At 37.2% G+C, this 17,716-nt stretch overlaps 1 protein-coding gene and 1 long non-coding RNA gene across 3 annotated transcripts in view; one reads left to right on the forward strand and one right to left on the reverse strand.

Moving 5' to 3' along the window:
• Positions 1-1,019, reverse strand: part of ZFHX4 (zinc finger homeobox 4) — a 229,455-nt gene extending 228,436 nt beyond the window's left edge. For both annotated transcript variants that reach the window (XR_012220983.1, XM_073550622.1), the window contains exon 1: positions 305-1,019. The gene's annotated coding sequence lies outside the window, so the exon portion shown is untranslated. The remainder of the gene's footprint in view (positions 1-304) is intronic.
• Positions 1,020-1,022: 3 nt separating this feature from the next.
• Positions 1,023-8,958, forward strand: LOC141053227 (uncharacterized). Its single transcript, XR_012220984.1, has 2 exons — positions 1,023-3,270; positions 8,069-8,958. It is a non-coding gene; the product is annotated as an uncharacterized lncRNA (long non-coding RNA).
• The last annotated feature ends 8,758 nt before the right edge of the window (positions 8,959-17,716 follow it).

A 17,716-nucleotide genomic window follows, 5' to 3' on the forward strand; every position in this document is an offset into this window, starting at 1 on the left:
GAAAGAAAAAGAGAACGGACACCCAGCAGCAATCAGTACGGACTGCTCCCTGGTATGTCAGTCCGGAGGAAAGAAAAAGGAAGGAAGGGGGAGTTATAGCCGGGATGTGTGCAGATGGGGAATGTGTGTGTGTGTGTGTATGTGAGAGAAACAAAGTGAGCCTCTGAGCGAGAGAGTGGGAGAGAGAGCGAGAGAGCGAAATATCAAAGATTGTGCAAGATCAGCCTGGAAAGATAATCAATACCCGACCTAAATTTAACACAAACTGCTCAATAAAAGTTAAAGAAAAAAAAAAAAAACTTACTTTCCATTTCCCCCTCGCAGTTCTCGCTGGTTCTTCTTCTATAGACTGTGTGTATGTGTGTCTCTCTCTTCAGCTTAATCAACACAGCTGATCCCATCCAATAAAAGGATAACGTTCATCAAGAAGGAAAAAAAAAAAAAAATCAGAATAAAAAAAGGACAATCGTCCAAAAAAAGGAATAATCCTGGAACTTTTCGCAGGAGTGCAGATAGGAGGAACAGAGCGGAGAGGGGGCTCCGCTTGTCGTTCTGGGTCCGCTGGGTGTGAAAGCATGTGCCATCCGCTGCCTCGCTGTTTGCTTGTGAAGGGCTTGGGAAAAGGAGGAAAGGAAATGAATGTCTTTATTCTGCTAATTATTATCGTTTTAGCCCTGTTTAAAAAAATGGCTGATTAAGTTGAGTGCGCATGTCTTTGTGTGTCTGTTCCTGATATGCACTCTGGGAATGAGAGAGAGCGAGAAAGAGAGAGAGAGAGAGGAGAGAGAGGGGGAGGTGTAATTAGTGAGGTGATCAACAGTCTCCAGATTGCAAATGACGTGCAGCCCGGACTTAGAGCCGCTCGCTGGGGCTGCACAAACCACAACAATAATCAGAAGCAGGATCACAGAGCAGACCATCCACTCCTGGCTGAAGACTTAATTACTAACACACACATGTAGACAAACTATAGGGCATGGGAGAAGGAACAGGATCACAAAGATAATCACATACCAGAAGAATACAAAAAAAAACCTCCTTCCCTTAGATTTACCTTGCAAGCCATTTAAGAGGTAGGAGCGCTTCGACACCACTTATTTCGCAGGTGCCCGAGAGTCACGAATTTTCGAAAAAGAAAAAAAATCAAAGTAGACAATTCCAAAAAACAAATCCTGAATGGCAATCTAAAAGTGCTAATGATTTTTGGAGATTTTTTTTAATGCCTAATAATATTACCTCCTATATCCTTCTAGATTATAATAAATCTGACATGAACTGCCGTAATTCCACTGTCGTTCTATGCGTCTTTACAGTCGGACGATCTCTTGCGCCGAAGGAAAACTATCGACATGAAGGAAATGTAATTTCCATCGAATTTTTCCATAAATATTTTGACTTTTTTTTAAAAATTATACCATTGTTCGGGATCAATACTGTAAAGTATACGTTCCCAAAAGCTACCTGTCTAGATGCTGTCGGAGGCTGTCATATATTCAGATTTGTCATTCGATGTTGAAAGCGTACACTACGCTTGGTGTCCATTACACATGCAGAGATAATATTTTACTTAATCGCACACTTTTGGGAACAGAAGTCCCCGCAAAGCAAAAAGTAAATACAAGTTGAGAGCAAAAGGATGTTTACAATGTCAAAAGCCTAAGCAGGTGAACCATAACCTCGTGCTGGAACTGATGTGCCTTTTAAGTCCAGGATTCCTGGGCTACACGTCAAAAACTTGTCTTAGGCCTTAAGTACCAAGTCTGCCAAATGCCAGCGGAAAGGGTTAGCACCATTGATGCTCTCGGGCTATTTCGGAGGAATAAAAAAAAAAATCATGCAAGGCACAGACGAGAATTATGGCGAACGACGGGTCAGTCATGAGAACGCTTTACTAGAAGATGGTTTTGGCAAGTCCTTTAAGTGATAACATTCGAAAGAGCCTAAGTTTGCAAATTAAAAACACTTGCCGTGCTAACGCGGGTGCGGAATCCTACTTGGTAAGAGCAAAAAAAACCCCAAAAGGTAACGTGGTAAGATTTTTTTTTTTTAGGAAAAATTCTATAAGCATAAGAAAAAGCAGAAGCCGCGTGATGGTTCTACGAGACCAAATATGTACCTTATTAGCCCAGAAGACGAGAGATGAAACTGTGCTGCGTAGCTGTAAAATCGCTCCTAATCTTCCCAAGTATATTTCTGTGAAAATCTCAAGTGGACTCTAGATTTCTCTTTATTATCTTTACACACACCTACACGCAACAATTACACAGCAATACAAGATGGGTGTGCATATATAATGCAGGCACCAAATAGGTGTGCGAGCGGGTGGAAGTGGAGATGTGCTGTATTGTATCTCGCCAAATAAATACATATATCTTTATGTACATATATATATATATATATATATATGTAAATAGCTATATATATCTAAATTTATATAGACACACACATTTCTATATATATGTGTGCGTATATAGAAGAGACAAAACATATGTGTGCATATGTATGTATGTATGTATATATATATATATATATATATAGGTATACATCTGTATACAAATTAGTGGGCCATTCTAAAATAAACATAAAAAAACATAAAATATACATCACAACTGAGAGTGGTTGGCAAAGTGTTTGCATACAAGTATTTTTCTCACTGATCTTTTTTTAGAATTTGTATAACATATATATATATATATATATATATTTATTTATTTATTAATTTATCCATGACACCCCCAAAAATGCACCCTGGACATACAAAGGCTATATGAGCCCTGTTCTCCTAACTATTGTGGATTTCTTTCTATCTTTGTAAGTATGGTTTGAGTGTTACTGAATTACAGCTAAATGGACAAAAGAGAAGGCAGGGAATGTGAAGAGGTGAGTTCCCATTTTCATTCTTTCCCCTGTGAATGTTTACTGCCCCTCCTAACCCTTTTATTCTCTGCCCTCTCCCTCTCTCTCACTCTCTCTCTTCCTAAAAATAGTAGCTCTGGGGAGAAAAAAAAAAAAAAAAAGATACTGCGGGAAGTTCAGTTAGAAGAAAATCAGGGATGGCCAGGGATCTAGGAAAAATCGAAGAAGGTTAAAGCGGAGAGAGAGAGCCAGGTTGGCAGATGTGAAGGGGACGATACGAAGAGTGCAAGAGAAAGGACAGAGAGGAGGCAGCAGCAGCAACCCGGGAGAGGAGAAAGGAGGGGAGGGAAGGATGGATGAAAGCGAGCAAGGGACGAAGCAAGGAGGCAGGCAGCGTTAGGCAGATCCATTCAGGTTTGTTTTATTAACCTCTGTCATGGTTATTATTTATATCTTCTTTTACTTTGATTTCTCCCTATTTTCCTTTTTATTTCTTTTCATTATTTCTATTTTTATGACTCTTCACTCTATAAATTGCCCAGGATCCATGATTCTGCCTGTCCCTCCTGTCCTTACCCCCCTGCTCCCCAGCTTCTTCCTTCCTCAATTTCCTAAGTTCATCAAGTTCATTCATTATTCCGCGAGCATGATTGTCCTAGCTGCAGTATGAGTTCTTAGTTTACGCAGCACCTCTTTCTTATTCTTACTGTTTCTCCTTTCCTATGTGCAGATAATCTCTAGCATGCATCCTCTTTGTAGCGTGTGGTCTTTTGAGAATAGCTGTTATGGGTTCTCTCCTATTCTTGAATTTACATTTAGTTTCCCCCTTTAAAAAAAAAGTCATTTATTTCGTTAATCGCCTCTACGTTTTCACTCCCCTTTTCCTATGCTCCTCTTACTGTCATTCCCACCCTCTATCGTATGATCTTGCACAAACGCCTCACACACAACCTCTGATCTCTCCTCTTATCGATATCCCATCCTAACAGTTAACATTTACATCAGTTTGAGGCGAAACCCTGCTACCAGGGCTATTTGATCAGCAAAGCAAACACATAGGGCTAACTGTATCTCTAAAATCTTTCAGTGTATTTTTTTTTTTCGTGCTGCTGCTGCTTCTTCCAGCACCTAAGGGGTTAACCGATCAACATTCCTGGTATAACTAGCAAACTACTGCTCTTTTTATGGGACGTGTGGTCACTTTGCGATGATGATGATTATAATAATAATAAATTTTATTTCTATAGCGCTGACATATTCCGCAGCACTTTACATTTCAGAGATGATGATGATGATAATAAATAAAAAAAAAACAAAAAACATTTATTTGTTCAGTAAATTTGATCTCAGCAAACAAGTAAAAGAGAAAACAAAAACCCATAGTAAGGACATGCTAAAACCTGTAATTACATAGCATCTCCCTTTTAATAGACGTCCCATCACTAATAACTGTCCAACTTCCCTCCCACCCCCCCACCAGCCCAAGGAAAGCGAATCCATGTCTTTTGACAATGTTCACTAAGTCTATAGACCAGCTCAGTTTGAAACGAGGTATTACAAGATTTCTGTGTTAGAGACCCTTTGTCTGAGCTGGAGACACTTTCAGATCCCCAGCCCCCAATTCTATGGCTTTTCTTGTTGCCTCTCTTCCTCCCGGGGGCTATTTGACAGTGCAGCGTGTTAACTAACCTTTTTCCCAAATAAGTAAATAATACCAAAATGTAATAATAAAAAAACACTCACAAATAAAACAGTCTTTCAGAGCCAAGAAATTTTTTTTTTGCTTCCTTATCAGACATCAATCCCAATGAAATTTGTCTCCCATTTGTTGATATTTTTGGCAAGTGGGATAACTAATTCTAATTGCCTGCAACATACGCACATCATTAGCACCCACTGACATGTACATATGTAAATGTGTTGTAAATACAGTTGCCCCCCACTGTCAATTACCCACTCTCCCTTTTAAAGTCACAGCTGATCCAAACTAAACAAACAATTAAGACTAACTTATGGCCTGTGACAATCACTCACTTGGGTTCTTTATTCTGACTTCTGATTGGAAACAAAATAGTCTCAAGAGAAAGGAAACACTTGGCTAGAAAAATTTTGGAGAAGTGAGAGCAGGTCCCTGAGAGCGTTGTTTTATTTTAATTTTATACTAAAAGTGCCAATAGAAAGCTTGTTCATCTGAGTAGGATGCTATCAACATGTAACTTTCATGCTACTTTTATCACTCAACCGGAGCCTAGGGCAACATTCAGGGTGTAAAGGGCTAGGCAAAATAGATAGAGGTTAAAAGAAAAGGAGGCAGCTTTTCCTAATCAAATAAGTTACAAAAAAAATCCGAATTCCTGTAAAAGATGTGACAGTGGGGAAACATTGGAAAGGGGCAAAAAAAAAGAGAGCAAAGGTCGCCTAAAAGGAAGCAAGGAGAGCAGAATTATGAACAAAGGCACGGGGCACTAGACTAAAGAGGAAAGCAAAAAAAAAAAGATGACATGGAAAGGGAGAAGGGAAGGTGGAAAGAGCCAGGGAGCAGACAGGGTTATGGGTTCAGGAGCCCTCTGGGCTTTAAGAGGTCAAAACTCTCTGACAGCAACCCCCCCATTCTAGGCAACCATCCAGTGTTTATAAACAAATCACATCACTGCAGTCCTAGAAGAAAAGCATCCTACTATCTCCAAAGCTCTCCTATGACCCTGACACCAAACCAGAAAAAAATAAAGAAATCATTGACCTCACTCCAAAAATGACACACTTCCTAAAGTCCTCCAAGAAGCAAACTCATAAGAAAAAGAACGCAGAAATATTTTGGAATACGTACCAGACATAATTACTGTGATGATATGAAATAGGTTGTCCCCATTGATGTATATATATATATATATATATATATATATATATAAAAAAGGACAATTCCAAGATCTTTTATCATCTCTCATGAAATCGCTCATAAGAAACCACTAAAAATAAAATATATCAGCTTGGGTAATTGAAAGCCTGCAGATGTACAAACAATACATCATTAAACCCTAAGATTTTTTTTTTCAAATGTAACACAAGCCTTGATGCAAAAAAATATAACAAAGAAAACATTCAGTAAAAAAAAAAAACAAAAGCGCTAAAATAATGCCTAAAAAACAGCAGTACAGGTTTAATTGCCGGAAAAAAATACCAGTAACTAAACAAATCAATAGAATCTACAAAGATACTGATCCGTACAACATACGCCAGGAATCTTCAAATATTCGAAAATCTGCTTAAAATACTTAAATCATTGTAATAATTGTATAAAAATATTCTTTCAAATCTTTTTTTCCAAGAAAAACTGAAAGATGAAAGGCAACTATACCTCAGGAGAAAAAAGCTCATCTTCTGTCCTTTGTCTATCAGCCTCCAGTTAAAGCATATGGAAAATGTTTTCAAAATGCCGAGATTTGGCACATTGTCATTGCAAAGAGAGGAGCGCAGTGATGCTGATATAGAAAATGGGAAATAAATTCAGGATTGGGTGCTGCCTCCTTCAATGCGGATTTATCGAAGTTTAATTTAATATTCTGCAATCACTGTATGATCACATATAATTCACCTGGATTTTTAAGGGGCTCCTCTTAAAAGCATTGACCAAGACAGAACAGCCCTTCGATAGATCAATCTGTTACTTTATTTGCATTATTTTTGTCAATATTATACCTTTTATTAGCATTTTAAAAGCTTGCAAGAAAAAACAGTTCCGCATGTAAAAGACATTCTAAAAACCTGACAAATTACCCTAAAAATCCCAAATCACAACACCATTGAGGTGACATCTAAACACCATAAAATGGTTGGTTGTTAAACCCTAAATCTTTAATCAAATTATTGGCATTTCAATTGATTAGATAAACTAAAATCTATACCAGACTACAAGCCCTTTCAAATATTTATCTACCTCATTTTTAAACAAACCACCCCCAACCCCCAAAAATGATTATCAGAAGGCAAATGAGGCATTCTTAAGATATTGAATTACGATAATAAAATTATTTCCACCTGGAAAGGTCTAATAATATAATAACGACAATGATGATAGTAATTATAATAATGAATAATTCAACAACCCTTTGACACACATAAGAGAACATAGTTCAAAAGAGAGCATTTTGAGGACATTTCAATTCCTTTTTTTTTGGGGGGGGTGCAGGCGGGGTCTTGGAAATCATAATTTTAATAAAGATCATTTTGGAGTAATTGAAAGGAATAGCTGTGACCTGCATTAGGGAGAGCCTGTGAAAAACAGTGTTCAAACTAGATTAAGAAGGAGCATATGTTGGAAATTAACCATTGATAAAAATAAATACCTTTATAATATCTCTAGACAAAGCTTTATAGTTTTCTACGCACTTTTATCTCATCTTAAGCTCCAAATGTCTTTACGGATTTGCCGCTCTGAAGACCGTAACGAAATCTTCATCGCAATTATCAATTTTGGGTCCTTTTTTTGCTACCTGCTACCATTTATTTAGCAGGGAGGAATCCACAAAGTGGTGAAATGCAGGCTGCATGCTTGTGGCATTTTGACTGCTAGAAGAGGAAGTGTTGCTGTAACGGGTATTATGTTTATTTGATAAAGAAAATCAATGGAAGTGGCTGTAAAGTAGTTAGTGAGGCGTGTGTTTGGGACTCGGGTTGAATAGTGACTCCGACGGGCTGGTCGATCAGCTATAAGAGCTTTGGAAATCTAACCTAACCCTCAGACCATGCTACTTCTTACTCACTGCAACACATGCTCCAATCTGTCTCTTCCCCTCCTGCTTCCTCCGTTAACCCTTTTTCCCTGTGACTTGTCACTCATTATGTCTCTGCTTCTTTTCAGTAGCCAGATTCTCATTCCACATTCATATATAGTTATTTTATGCAGAATATTATCAGCCTTAAATCATTTTTTTTTTGCATTTTATCCTTTGAAAAAAAAATCATTTTTTTTAAATTTTATTTCTACAGGAGTTTTGATATGATTTTTAAATTGGTATACTATTAATAATGATAATATAGCTATGACTAATTCATCTACTTGACAAGCATTTCACTATCCTTGTCCTTGTCCTGTATTATTTTTTGCAACCTAGTGACTAGGTTGTGTCTATCCGATGTATGGCTTACCTGGGTTTTCTTTCCATTATTGCTTGGCTTCCCTATTGTCTGAATGGATACCTCAATGCCCACGTAGGATCAACAATACCTAGAGAATTGCTTACCTCTGCCTCAGACTCTCGGTGGCTTGTGCATGTGGTCAAAATTATACCTTTTATTTTTGCGGTACAGATATTTTCATCTGTGAAAGGAAACCGACTGCTCACGTTTTTTTTTTACCTCCTTTTTTTCTATAACTAATGCATGTCCTTTGAAATATCTCTGTCATATTCATGATTTGTCACTGTGCATTGTTTTCTTTCGCTTGATGTCTTTAGCTGCAGAAATATCTCGCCCTAATAAATGTGTAACAACAGAAGAGTCCTATGCTATATTGTATTATTTTTTCATCTTTATTTTTTTTTTAGGATAAAAATAAAACCAAAATAGCAAAAAAACATATATATGGCATCATTTGTTATTGTATTTTAACTTTTGCAATGCCATGTTATTTCGATCTTGGCCTATACTCCCTTGATATCATTCATTATATTTATTTTGTATTTTAAGGATTTGCTTATTTATTTCATGTTTTTTTTTAGGTATAATTATTTAATCATAATGCAGAAATGATAATATAAAGTGATGCACATATGACCTCGCATTTTCTGAACTTAGCATGCACCACTTTATTTGTATATTCTTGACCCCCAAATCCCAGTTTTCAAGATTTGATTTACATGGGCTTTTCATAAATCATCCTTCCATTCTGCAGCCCAGGTTCAGAAACAGATGTACTTGTAAAAGCCACTGATATAGCACTGTGTATTTGTGGAAAAAGAGGCATTAGGAATAATAAATAGGATAGAAATCATTGTAAAATTCTACAATTTACTCTTTTATGTTCTCTTTGACTTAACGTGATTATTAACCTGTTAATTATAAAAAATACTAATTTTAAATAAAAAACAACCATTATGTGCAAAATGGTGTAAATGTGTATTTTGTCCACAACTCTTGGTGCATTTAATGATAATAGTAATAAACCGCAATATAATAATATCTATGGAAAGCCAAGATGATGTATAAGATTTATTAGGACATCACATTAACCTAGACTTATTTTTTTTGTTGTTGTAAGATTTTGGGATTGGGCCTAGTTTTGAGGAGTGTTTTGTAATATTATCAGGTGTATAAAAGGTAAAGGTTTCATAGCACTTGCTCAAATGCTCTCACGTGCTATATATATATATATAAAAAAAACCTCCATTCCCATTGCTTTTTGGTGTAGAGGTCAAAACCACATTTGTTTTTTATTTCAATCCTTTATCATTGGAAATACAATGCTTTTCACCTACAATAGAGAGAGTCATCCAGCTATTTTATGCGAGAAGCTTAGTTGCGACAGTCAAATAATACACAAGTACTAATGCCATTGCCTATCTATCTCCTAGTTTTAGAAACCTTTCAGGACACATTGATGAATTTTTAGTCCTAAAACATGCATGTAGTCAAACAGAAATCAAATAAAACATGTTAATATTGTAGGCTGACATGTATCCAACACTGTCAAGTGTTAAAGAATAGGATCATATTTTAAAACACAACTCTTGGGAAAAAAATTGTATTTTTCCAATAAAATCATTCGAGCCATTGACGACTACTAAACCCATTGCTTCTATGGCATTTCGAATGTTGTTTATGTTGCTGATTCCTAACTTAAGCCCTAAGGCCAACTATTAGCATTATTTTTTGGAGAGCTTTACTACAGTTGTAACCAGTTGTGACATTTTTGTAACTTCTAACAAAACAAATTGAAAAGGTTATGGTTGGTATAAAACTAGCACCAAAAGTGTATTAGTAAAAGAAAAATAAGTTCCAAAAGGCTACATAAGAACTGGTCGAACAATGTAGCTTTGCACAATTGACAAAACGAGTTCCATGTTTAATGGTATGGCTTTTGGCTAGCAGTGGAAATACCCTCTCTTCTGGAGTTATCATGCATCTTCTCTACCACCTTCTACCAGTGCAATCACCGCAAATCAAAATTAAACTAATCCCTGCCATGTCTTGACAACTTGTAAAGATGATCTTCTTGCTTCTCTTAAATCCTGGTAATAAGAAAATCCTCAGCAGTTATCTCTTGAAAAGTTGTAAAAAAATGTTCCTTGAAGTCATTCTCTTAACCCTGCTTCAGCTAGATCTTCCTCACAGATGACTGGGTGTGTTCGGTCAGGTAGGACAAGGGCTTGTCCAATTAAACCATTCAATTGTCTTTATCAGCTTGATTCTTGAGAAAAAAAAAAGTCCTGAGTGAGTTCAAAATACATCTAAGGCTTCGAATAACACTATTCTTTTAAAGTTACACATCTGTCCAACATCAGTGGTTAGAACTTTGCCTGATAATCCAGGCAAGGAACATTTATATTGCCGCCTTGTTCTTACCATTATGATGAAACTTCAAACTTACTGCCATGGGCCTGCAACCTCTAGTCATAATCAATACAGTGGAGAGAGTGACTCGCCTAGCACATCAAAGTGGAGCCATTGTAGAGAGGCACCAAGACAGAAGGATGAAGTGTTGAGGATTATAGTGCATGAAATCATTTTCCGGCTGCAGCTACTACTACATTAAGTGGTGTATTCAACAAGCCCCGTAAAAGCAAATTGCATAGTGATCAGACCAAAATTCCACTGACTTTGTGTGATATAGGATGAATGGAACAATAAGACTCTTCCATTTCAGGAGAAAGTGCAGCACTTGTGCCAGTGACATCTTATTGAAATGTAAATACTTTCGATACATATTGCAAAATTGGAGACCAAAATGGCACAATTGAAGAAGGAACAAAATAAAAAAAGATACTTTATTGACAATACATTGCTTTTCACTCTTCTTTAAGTTATGAATGCAAACTTCCCTTTGATCGTGTGTCATGGCAGCATATCAACCCTCTATATATGCAGCTATTGAGAAATGTTGTATTGCTAAGGACATATAGCTCTTAAATCAATGGGACTACCTTAATTTTTTAATATTATTTCTATCCATCCTCTGTCTATCACCAGTTACAGATCTGCTACGAGACATATTCCATTTGATCTCATACCCAATACACAATAATGTAACTTAATTGAGAGATATGTTTAAGTGCAATTATCTCTGGAATTAAATCCCAGAAGGCTTTGTTCATACAATTAAGCTTTTCCATAGGCTTACATTACCTCATTTACGGAAAAGTATGCAGCCTCAGGTAACCTTTGAATACCAGCAATTATGACATTATGACCTGCTAAATCACAGTGCAGTAGGGTTTATACCATATTGAGACAAGGTTTGCAAAATCTATAAAGCAATAGCATCTTCTTTATCTCCAATACTTAGGCTTTATATTTGGTGGAAGTGCAATATTCTGATATCATACTATTACTATTTATTTCACGTGTTTATCCACGATAAATATGAAGTCTTTACAGCATGAACATGCACATGTGTGTCATTGAAAATAGTTTATTTTAGAGGAATCTATACTGACAGAAAAGAAAAAAAACTGTTTGAAAACTATAGTCTCCACAATGCAGAGAGTAACCTGGCCATACATATATATTCGATCAAACTCAGTCACACCTGGTCAGTAGAATCTTCCAGCAAGTCAATATATATTATGCTTTTATAACTGTTCCTCAATTTAAATTTTGGTCACATTTCATTGAAAAAATGATTGGGCACACTGGGTTTCTGGTTGTCCTATATACTGTGGTGCCATTAGAGGTGTCATTGGCAGGAATCTACAGCACATGGACACCTTAAAAGTGGCTGAATAGCTTAAACTAAGGTTAGCCCCTCTCGACGATTTCAGTAGAAAAACTTGAAAAACAAATTATCTAAAGGAAATTTGTTCGGCCTATGTTAGGGAAAAGAAATATTGGGCATGTTAAAAATTCAGCATGCCTGATTGTTTGTTCTCACAAGATATAAGCTGCTATGGAGTTTGATGGCAATGGTTTAGATGCAGAACACATACATACTAGGTCAAACTATGCATTCAGATGAATGAGGAGTTTGTTAGGAATAGCAGTTACCCATTGCATGTTCAGCCAATAGGTAATAAATATGTATGGCCAGCAAGTTTACCAAGTTCTATTGCAAAGAGCAGAAAAAACATCTAAATATTGCACAAGGCCTTTAAACTTTTATGGGAAAAAAATGAACATTATGTGTGCAGATCACTGACACAAGGTCTCATGTAAAACTGTCAGTTTCTAAGACGAAAACTGGCCACTGCAACGGCTGAAGCGCGTGAGCACTGCAAGTTGCCAGCCACTCAGCACCATTTATTACAATAAAACACCAGTGCCATCAGACGTAATGCAAAAGTTCCTGATTTCTTTCCTAAATATAGCCATAATAATAATAATAATAATAATAATAATAATAATAAATTTTATTTTTATAGCGCCGACATATTCCGCAGCACTTTACATTTCAGAGGGGATTTGTACAGACAATAGACATTACAGCATAACAATAATCACATACAGTAGATTATAACAAATAACAAGAAGAGTGAGGGCCCTGCTCGCAAGCTTACAGTCTATGAGGAAAGAGGTAGACACGAAAGGTGGGTGGTAACAGTTGCTCTGATTGTATGGACCAGCCATAATGTTAAGTGCGTAACAGTACAGACACAGAGGGCTAATGGATGCATAAAGCATGTGGGAACATGATGCTGGGAACCTGGTTATGGTAAAACTTTTGGCTCTGCCACACAGGGATAGGTTAGGTTAATGTGTTGAGGCGATAGGCCAGTCTGAATAAATGCGTTTTCAGGACACGCTTAAAATTGTGGGGATTGGGGACTAATCGTATTGACCTGGGAAGTGCATTCCAAAGAATTGGCGCGGCACATGTAAAGTCTTGGAGACGGGAGTGGGAGGTTCTGACTATTGAGGATACTAACCTCAGGTCATCAGCAGAACGGAGGGCGCGGGTAGGGTGGTATACTGAAACAAGGGAGGAGATGTAGGGTGGTGCTGAGCCATGGAGTGCTTTGTGGGTGAGGGTAATAAGTTTATACTGAATTCTGGAGTGGATGGGTAGCCAGTGTAATGACTGGCACAAGGTAGAGGCATCGGTGTAACGATTGGTGAGGAATATGATCCTGGCTGCAGCATTCAAGACAGATTGGAGAGGGGAGAGTTTGGTAAGAGGGAGACCGATTAGAAGAGAGTTACAATAGTCGAGACGAGAATGAATAAGAGAAACAGTAAGAGTTTTTGCAGAGTCAAAAGTAAGAAAAGGTCGAATTCTAGAAATGTTTTTGTGGTGCAGATGACAAGAGCGAGCCAGTGATCGAATGTGGGGGGCAAAGGAAAGCTCGGAATCAAGTATGACCCCAAGACAGCGGGCATGTTGCTGGGGAGTAATAGTGGAACCACACACAGAAATAGCAATGTCGGGTATAGGTACATTAGTAGCGGGAGGAAACACCAGGAGTTCAGTCTTTGACAGGTACAGTTTCAGATATAGTGAGGACATGATATTAGACACAGCGTTTAGACAATCGCCAGTGTTTTCTAGAAAGGCTGGCGTGATGTCAGGAGAAGAAGCGTATAATTGGGTGTCATCAGCATAGAGATGGTACTGGAAACCAAATCTACTGATTGTTTGACCAATAGGGGCAGTGTACAAGGAGAAGAGGAGGGGGCCTAGAACCGATCCTTGAGGAACCCCAACAGTAAGGGGAAGGTGAGAGGAGGAGGAACCGGCAAAAGAAACAGTAAAGGAGCCACCTCACCTCATTGTAGATTGTAAGCTCCACGAGCAGGGTCGTCTTATTTCGCTTTAATTATTGTATTGTTAACGTTGTTACTTATGACTGTTGTGTTTGAAACTGTTCAACTGTAAAGCGCTGCGGAATATGTTGGCGCTATATAAATAAAGATTATTATTTATTATTAAGGAGCGGTCGGAGAGATAGGAGGAGAACCAGGAGAGAACGGTGTCCTTGAGGCCAATGGAATGGAGCATAGTGAGGAGGAGCTGATGATCCACAGTGTTGAATGCTGCAGAGAGATCCAAGAGAATTAGCATGGAGTAATGACCATTTGATTTAGCTGTTAGCAGATCATTAGAGACTTTAGTGAGGGCAGTTTCAGTGGAGTGTAAAGAGCGGAAACCGGATTGGAGACGGTCGAGAACAGAGTTTTCTGAGAGATAGCGGATAAGACGGGAGTGGACCAGGCGTTCCAGGAGTTTAGAGATGAAGGGAAGATTAGAGACAGGTCTATAGTTAGCGGCACAGTTTTGGTCGAGGGATGGTTTTTTAAGTAGTGGATGTATGATGGCATGCTTAAATGAGGAGGGAAAAACACCAGAATGAGAAGGTCCACTGTACAAGAACATTGAGTTCACAAGGGATGAGAGGCCCCGTGGAAATTTGAATTCTGGAACCCTACCGGAACTTTTTCGCAAAGTTAGTTTTCGGTACCAAAACTTTATTTGAACTTGAACAAGAACCCGAACACCTTTAACAATAAAGAGGACCCAATTTTTTCAGCTGCAAAATTCTCTCTCTCTTCCCGGAGTTCCTTGGAACTCTGATCATTGACTTCCAGGCAAAGTTTGTGTCTGGCGTTTACCGGTATGAAACCTGAACTTCTAAGTTCAGGGCGACTTATTTCTATAACAAATAAATAATACTTTAGTTTACTCATATATCAGTAGTGGACAACTTTTGATAAATATAACTTAATTTTTTTTAATTTTATTTGGTCCTAAATGTTTAATTTTATCATCTCATATTCAGTTTTATGGAATTTCAAGACAACTGTGCATGGTGGAAAGCAAAAAAAAATGATTTGGAAAACTACAAATGAAGTCATCTGTAATTAATATTCATTCTGCTCTTGCTGCACTGGAAATCAGTTATCTATCCACCGACATGCAGGAATATACTTGTAATGATACACAGCAGCAAACTTGAGGAGGCAGAGCTGAATAGAGGAGGGACCAAGAAGTAGCCTTAACCAATGAGGTGACAGGAGATAGATTCCAGACTATCTCAGAAGACTCCCTGGAATCACTGCAGCCTAGCTGCGCTCGTAGATCACTGCTCCTCCAGAACTTTCTTCACATATGCTATTTTTCAGCAATATTACATGCTTTTAAAACACAGCATGATTTTTACTCACCTTTTTAACAACAGCAAAAAAAATTACCACAAAAATGCCACAAAATCGAAATGTTTGTATGTATGTAGACAAAGCATTAATATTTCACCACTTAAAAGTGTCACTGATAAGTGATGAGACAAAATAAAGACAAGAGTGTAAACAACAGAAAAAAAGAGAAAGGTGTATGTCATCCCTTTATATCATTCTAACCTCATGATCCATTCCAAAACTCTTGGCAATGCTTTGACACAAAAATAAACTTTTATGTTAATAACTAAGTGAATAAAGCTGGGAAAATTTAGTTTATTTTAAGTATTTTTTTTTTTAAAGGCCAAAAAGTAAGACATACATAATGAAAAGTCCACACAAATAATAAAAAAAATTCTGATATTGCCTTTGCCAAAAAAAATATTGTTGACATATTGCACAAACCAAATGACAATTTTATGCAGCTTGGCATAAGGGTGGTTGACAGAAAAAGGTGGTCTTTTTATGCAGACTTCAGGACGTTCAAGACATTAATTTTTTAGTTGGTTCATGTGATAATTAATCTTGTGATCTTTACATTGTGTTCCTAGATTATGCAGGAATCAGGCATAATGAGTTCCCAAATGTTTAAAATTATGTGTGATCGAAAAACAAACAGAAAGATATGTGATGTGCCACCGCTTCCTGCCGTGAACTTCATTGCTAGACAAATTACACTTTTATTTAGAGTGAATATTGTATCTACTTTTGACTATAATCTAAAGGTCAATTTCCTTGAGAAAGTCAAGAAATTAAATCATTATCAGTGATTTATTGTGTGACACTTTTAAACTTACTTTTGTTTTCAAAGAATCATGTAATTAATTATGTCTACATGTTGCCCTGTGGAAAAAAATATTCTTATATGTATGATGACATATTTGCAGGGTCAATTATAATAGCTACTTCTACAGGGTGTCCCTAAAGCCTGGACACATAGGGGTCTCATTAATAATAATTTTAATGAATGCAATTTAACTGTAATCGAATTTAGGAAAGCACATCAAGCTTTGCATCGCAAATAATGGAAATTATATTGAAGTTATTTAATATTCCTATTGAATAAAATGTTTTTAATACATATCATTTCTTGAAAATATGTATTTTTGCCCGTGTGTCCATACTTTAGGGACACTCTGTTCAATGACTGTTGAATGCAATCAAAAGTGGTCATATAAGAAAAGCTAAGTGGAAAGCAGCCCCTGACCAGTTCAAGACCCTCGTTCCTAACCACACCAAAAATTTTTTTCCATACATGCGCTATAGTTTAGCTATTCAAATAAATTTGGCATTTGATATGTGGGGGGGTAATTTTTGTGTAATTTTCATACTCTCTTTTTTTTACAATATTTGGCATTGTCGGTGGGAAAATGAAGAAAAACCAAAAAGGACCTCATTTTAAAATGTTTGTCCTTTCCGTATCACTTTTATTTACCGAACACATTTTTTTCCGAAGGGGTGGAAAGGTTACAGCAATTCAGATTGTGGTTTTTTTTATCTGTTTTTATCTGTTTTTTTTGCTTTTCATTCAATTTATTTTTCATTTATTGCACATATTGTGCTCCTGCATAAGGTGATAAGCATTCAACATTTAAATCCTTTTTTTTACCTGATTTTCTATGTGTCTAGGGGCAATAGCAGCCACAATTATAGCAGAGCGGACAGGGTCTCCTAGTTCCAAGCAGCCTCTGCTCCCTTCCTGCCCCCAACGACACATGATTTCTGGGTTGGGAGGAGGAACTGCCATTACCATTTCCTATTGCTGTATACATAGCACTTGCTTATCGCTATGTATACAGCAATCGGTAAGGCAGAGATGGTATCAAACCGTCTCTGCCTTCTTTAAAGGCCTGCTGTGTCTGACAGCTCCCTCAGCAGCACAATCCCATTCATCTGCTCTATTATGTACTGATGTTTCAGAATGTTAGTGCAGAGTTCATCGTGGACCACCCAGATTTTTAAAATCTGCGGGCAATCCGGAAGTAGTTAAGGATGAAAAAAAATGTCAGTAAAAATGTCAATATACTGAAGTTAGATGGAATGAATGGACAATTAAGGCAATATCTGAACAACTGTCGGTGTCTTTAGATGATACCAGCGAGGGTAAGCGACACTGACAAAAGACGTGTTGGATTTCTTTGTATCTCTGGAGCTATCCGGATATAAATAGAGAACAAATCTGAACATCACGGCTCCATTCAATGAATTTTCCCAGGTACTGGGGCTCAGCTCCTATTTATTTTAATATTGACTCCCCGGAGGCAATAATATTGTTACAGAGAATAGTGATGTGACTGTTCAGCATTGGCTTTGTATTATCTGAATTACATGAGCATCTCTGGATGGCTTTACTGGAATAATTGGAAATATATTATATGCAGTTTTTTATTACCGTAACATTTGTAGAAATTTTCTATAGCTGGTTTATTGATATAAGTTTTATGATAAAGGTAACTATTGATTTTTGGTGATTTTGGTGTCTTTCATGGCTGCAACGGAGTGCACCAAGGTTTTTACCTCATTTGAACTGAATCAGTTTCTG

This window comes from Dendrobates tinctorius, unplaced genomic scaffold, assembly GCF_039654945.1.
Source record: "Dendrobates tinctorius isolate UK_male_01 unplaced genomic scaffold, ASM3965494v1 ptg000165l, whole genome shotgun sequence".
NCBI lineage: Eukaryota > Metazoa > Chordata > Amphibia > Anura > Dendrobatidae > Dendrobates > Dendrobates tinctorius.